Source organism: Macaca fascicularis, chromosome 15, assembly GCF_037993035.2.
Source record: "Macaca fascicularis isolate 582-1 chromosome 15, T2T-MFA8v1.1".
In the NCBI taxonomy this organism is placed as follows: Eukaryota; Metazoa; Chordata; class Mammalia; order Primates; family Cercopithecidae; genus Macaca; species Macaca fascicularis.
In genome coordinates this window covers 77,829,423-77,834,868 of record NC_088389.1, presented here as the reverse complement: position 1 = coordinate 77,834,868, position 5,446 = coordinate 77,829,423, and positions in this window count along the sequence as shown.

The following is a 5,446-nucleotide window of genomic DNA, read 5'->3' as shown; positions in this document are numbered from 1 at the left end:
TATGGCAGATGCGCCTGAATATGTGTTTGGAGTTCTGAGCTAAGGAATCCAGGAATGGCCAATCTGAAAATTCATTCCTTGTCTATGAGGAGCATCTAAATCCCTGGCCTGTCCTGTGGAACATGGGCAATACAGGGCAACGAGGCCATTTGTTTTGGGTTAAATGAAGATTGCCAGGTAGAGGCTGTTATGGGGAGAGTGCTAAGTGAAAATGCTATATAAACTGCATGTTTTTCTCTGGCCAGCCTGCCACTACTGGGTCATCCCAGTATGTACGTTTCCTGCTAATAAAACCCTATGTCTCTGGGAACAGAAAAACAAACAAACAAACATACAAAAACCAACCTCCAAACCCCTATGTCTTGTTTTCTAGCTCTGAGTTTCTTCTTTGGCATCCTAAACCTACTCCCATCCCTACTGATGTTAATAGAGGTCTGGCATGACGTATGTATGTGTGTGTGTACATATGCATAACTGAACAAAGTAGACAAAAATGCCTGTCTTCATGGAGCTTATGTTCAATTGGGAGAAGATAGGCAGTAAACAAATAATTAGAATTTTTTTTATATCGGATGGATATAAAGCAGGTACACAGGATGAACAGTGATGGGGTGTAGAGGGTTACAGTTATATAAAGTAATCAGGGATTGCTTGATTGCCATTCTAGACTAAGTAATTTGAGACATGCTATATTATGGACATTGTGTTTTACATCAAGAAGGAAGCAAGACAGATTCAAGAAGTTGCCTTCTCCTATGTCCTCCTTTTCACCCAAGAATCCTTGGGAATCCAGAACTGGGCTGTCCAGTGTGATAGCCACCAGTCCATGTGCTACTTAAATTTAAATTAATAAAATTAAATAAAACTTCAAAATCAATTTCTCAGTCACACTAGCTACACTTCTAGTGCTTAAAAGCCACAGGCCTAATGTCTACTATATTGGACAGCAATTATTGCTATTCCATTATTGCAGAAAGTCCTGTTGGTTAGAGCTGCTCTTGAATGAAGTGGAATAGTATCTTAGACAAGGAAAATGGCTTAACAATGGGCACAATGACCTCGTTTCAACTGCTGATTATAGGAGTTCCCTTCTTTAAGGAAATACATGTGACTAAGATTTAATGAAACATAACATAGAAAATAAGTAGCAACATTTTAGAAATATTTCTTTTTCTAAAAGGAGTTATTGTAGAGTTTAAAAAATAATGATATTAATTAGTACATTTAAATTCAACCTCACCCAGAGAAATGTACATGCCCAGTTGTAAATTGTAAATAATTAGTTTACAATTTGCCAATTGTTATTTATGAACTATTTGTAAATAATTGGTTTCTTGTGCAAAGGAAGGTATCTTGTTAGCTAAGCAATCATTTTGTTCCTCATTCAGTCGCTCACCAGCGAAGAGAATCTTTTCAATTTTTAAAACTGAAGTTAGTTGTCAATGCCACCTAGAAATATGAAAATAAAAACAAAAACACAGAATAAATTTATACTGAGAATGTAGTCCCAAGCTTCACAGAGACTTGAAGACAATACTAAGTAAACCATGTTGATAATTTATGATTGTTAGTGGACTTAGGTGGGGGATTGAAGCAGGGAGGAGATAACAGGAAGTCTAAGAACAGAGAGTGGCCTCTTCTAGGGTGTCTCTACTTAGTGTGAGAGAGAAGGCTAGTAGGAGTGCATCTTGATAATTTCTGCCTCATCTTTCTCCCTGCTGGGGTGTGAATGTTTGTGTCCTCCCAAAATTCGTATCTTAAAATCTTAACCCCCAAAGTGATAGTATTAGTGTTAGATGTCAAAGTGCTAGCAGCCCTCACTCTCAGCGTCTCCTCGGCCTCAGCATCCACTCTGGTGGCACTTGAGGGGCCCTTCAGCCTGCCGCGGCACCGTGGGAGCCCCTCTCTGGGCTGGCTGAGGCCGGAGGCCCCTCTCTCTGCATGCCTAGAGGTGTGGAGGGAGAGGCGGGGGCGGGAACCAGGGCTGCGCGCTGCGCTCCCGGGCCAGCGTGAGTTCCGGCGGGCACGGGCGCGGGCTCGGCGGGCCCCACACACGGAGCGGCTGGCTGGCACCGCCGGCCCAGGGCAGTGAGGGGCTTAGCACCCTGGCCAGCAGCTGCGCCAGGTCCCCCAGCAGTGCCGGCCTGCCGGCACTGCATGCAAATTCCCGCAGGGTTTGGCTGCCTCCCAGTGGGGCAGGGTCGGGACCTGCAGCCCGCCATATCTGAGCTCCTCCCCCTGCGGTGGGCTACCGCGCTGCCTTGAGCCTCCCCGACAGGTGCCGCCCACTGCTCCGTGGGGCCCCGGTCGCATGGACAGCCCAAGGGCTGAAGAGTGCAGGCACAGCGCAGGACTGGCGGGCAGCTCCGCCTGCAGCCCTGGTGCAGGATCCACTGGGTGAGGCCAGCTGGGCTCCTCAACTGGATGGGAACTTGGAGAACTTTTATATCTAGCTTCAGGATTGTAAATATACCAGTCAGCACTCTGTGTCTAGCTCAGGGTTTGTGAATACACCAATCGGTACTCTGTATCTAGCTAACCTAGTGGAGACTTGGAGGACTAGCACTCTGTGACTCCGTGTCTAGCTGAAGGATTGTAAATGCACGAATCAGCACTTTGTGTCTAGCTCCGGGTTTGTAAATACACCAATCAGCACTCTGTGTCTAGCTCAGGGTTGTGAATACACCAATCAGTACTCTGTATGTAGCTAACCTAGTGGAGACTTGGAGGACTAGCACTCTGTGACTCTATGTCTAGCTCAAGGATTGTAAACGTACCAATGAGCACTCTCAAATTGGACCAGTCAGCTCTCTGTAAAATGGACCAATCAGCAGGATGTGGGTGGAGCCAGATAAGGGAATAAAAGCAGGCTGCCTGAGCCAGCAGTGGCAACCCTGTCAGGTCACTTTCCGCAGTGTAGAGGCTTGGTTCTTTCGCTCTTTGCAATGAATCTTGCTGCTGCTCACTCTTTGGGTCCACGCTGCCTTTATGAGCTGTAACAGTCATGGTGAAGGTCTGCAGCTTCACTCCTGAAGACAGTGAGACCACGAACCCACCAGGAAGAATGAACAGCTCCAGACGTGCTGCCTTTAAGAGCTATAACACTCACCACAAAGGTCTGCAGCTTCGCTCCTGACAGCAAGACCACGAACCCACCAGAAGGAAGAAGCTCCAGACACATCTGAAGGTCTGAAGGAACAAACTCCGGACACCCCATCTTTAAGAACTGTAACACTCACCACGAGGGTCCGCAGCTTCATTCTTGAAGTCAGTGAGACCAAGAACCCACCAATTCCAGACACATTGGGAGGTGGGGCCTCTTGGGAGGTGTTTAAGTCATGAGGGTGGAGCCTTCATGAATGGGATTAGTGCCCTTATGGAAAAGACCCAAGGGAATTTTGTTTGCTCTTTTCACCACATGAGGAGGTAGTGAAAAGACAACTGTCTATGAGTCAGAAAGTCAGCCTTCACCAGACGTGGAATCTGCTCGCACCTTGCTCTTGGACTTTCCAGCCCTTCAGAACTGTGAGAAATTTCTGTTGTTTATAAGCTATCCCATTTGTGATAATTTGTTATAGCAGTCCGAACTAAGACACTCCTTTTCCTTCTGTTTTCCATATCTGCCATCACCTTTATCCCATGCCTTTCTTTGTTCTCATTCTTCTAGGAAACCACATAAAACATCCAGAATTTCAAATGGGCATGCTGAGGATTGGGATGGTTCCAGGTGGAAGACTTGTTCCTGCTTCCCTAGGATTTATTGAGAACAGAAACTGCCAAGTTTTTAATCGTAGTCACAATCTTCTTTATTAGGCTGATAGTCCTATTATCTGTCTGCATTTAAAAGATAGCCTTTCCAGGCAGGGCACAGTGGCTCATGCCTGTAATCCCAGCATTTTGGGAGGCTGAGGTGGGCAGATTACCTGAGGTCAGGAGTTTGAGACCAGCCTGGCTAACATGGTGAAACCCCATTTCTACTAAAAATACGAAAAAATTAGCTGGGCATGGTGGCACGTGCCTGTAATCCCAGCTACTTGGGAGGCTGAGGCAGGAGAATCGCTTGAACCTGGGAGGCGGAGGTTGCAGTGAGCCGAGATCATGCCATTGCACTCTAGCTGGGGAACAAGAGTGAAACTCTGTCTCATTAAAAAAAAAAAAAAAAAAAAAAAAAAAAAAAAAAAAAAAAAGAGCCTTTTCCTCCGGATAGTGATAATCCTAAAAATAGTTTAACATTTTCTCTATCAAATGAAGCAGTCTGAAAATTATTCTTTGAGCAAACATAACAATACTGAGAAAAGATATTGATTATACAGTCTATTTAAAGATACATGCATACATATGTTCATTGCAGCACTATTCACAATAGCAAAGACATGAAATCAACCTAAATGCCCATCAGTGATCAACTGGATAAAGAAAATGTGGTACATATACACCATGGAATACTATGCAGTCATAAAAAGGAATGAGATCATGTCCTTTGCAGGGACATGGATGGAGCTGGAGGCCATTATCCTTAGCAAACTAACATAGGAACAGAAAACCAAATACCGCATGTTTTCACTTATAAGTGGGAGCTGAATGATGAGAACTCATGGACACACGGCGGAGAACAACACACACTGGGGCCTGTTGGAGGGTAGGGAGAAGGAGGGAGAGCACCAGGAAGAATAGCCAGTGGATGCTGGGCTTAATACCCAGGTGATGGAGTGATCTGTGCAGCAAACCACCATGGTGCATGTTTACCTGTGTAACAAACATGTACATCCTGTACATGTACCCATGAAATTAAAACACTTTAAAGTTCATATGGAACCAAAAAAGAGCCCGCATTGCCAAGACAATCCTAAGTCAAAAGAACAAAGCTGGAGGCATCACGCTACCTGACTTCAAACTATACTACAAGGCTACCATAGCCAAAACAGCATGGTACTGGTACCAAAACAGAGATATAGACCAATGGAACAGAACAGAGTCCTCAGAAATAATACCACACATCTACAGCCATCTGATCTTTGACAAACCTGAGAAAAACAAGAAATGGGGAAAGGATTCCCTATTTAATAAATGGTGCTGGGAAAATTGGCTAGCCATAAGTAGAAAGCTGAAAGTGGATCCTTTCCTTACTCCTTATATGAAAATTAATTCAAGATGGATTAGAGACTTAAATGTTAGACCTAATACCATAAGAACCCTAGAAGAAAACCTAGGTAATACCATTCAGGACATAGGCATGGGCAAGGACTTCATGTCTAAAACACCAAAAGCAATGGCAACAAAAGCCAAAATTGACAAATGGGATCTAATTAAGCTAAAGAGCTTCTGCTCAGCAAAAGAAACTACTATCAGAGTGAACAGGCAACCTACAGAATGGGAGAAAATTTTTGCAATCTACTCATCTGACAAAGGGCTAATATCCAGAACCTACAAAGAACTCAAACAAATT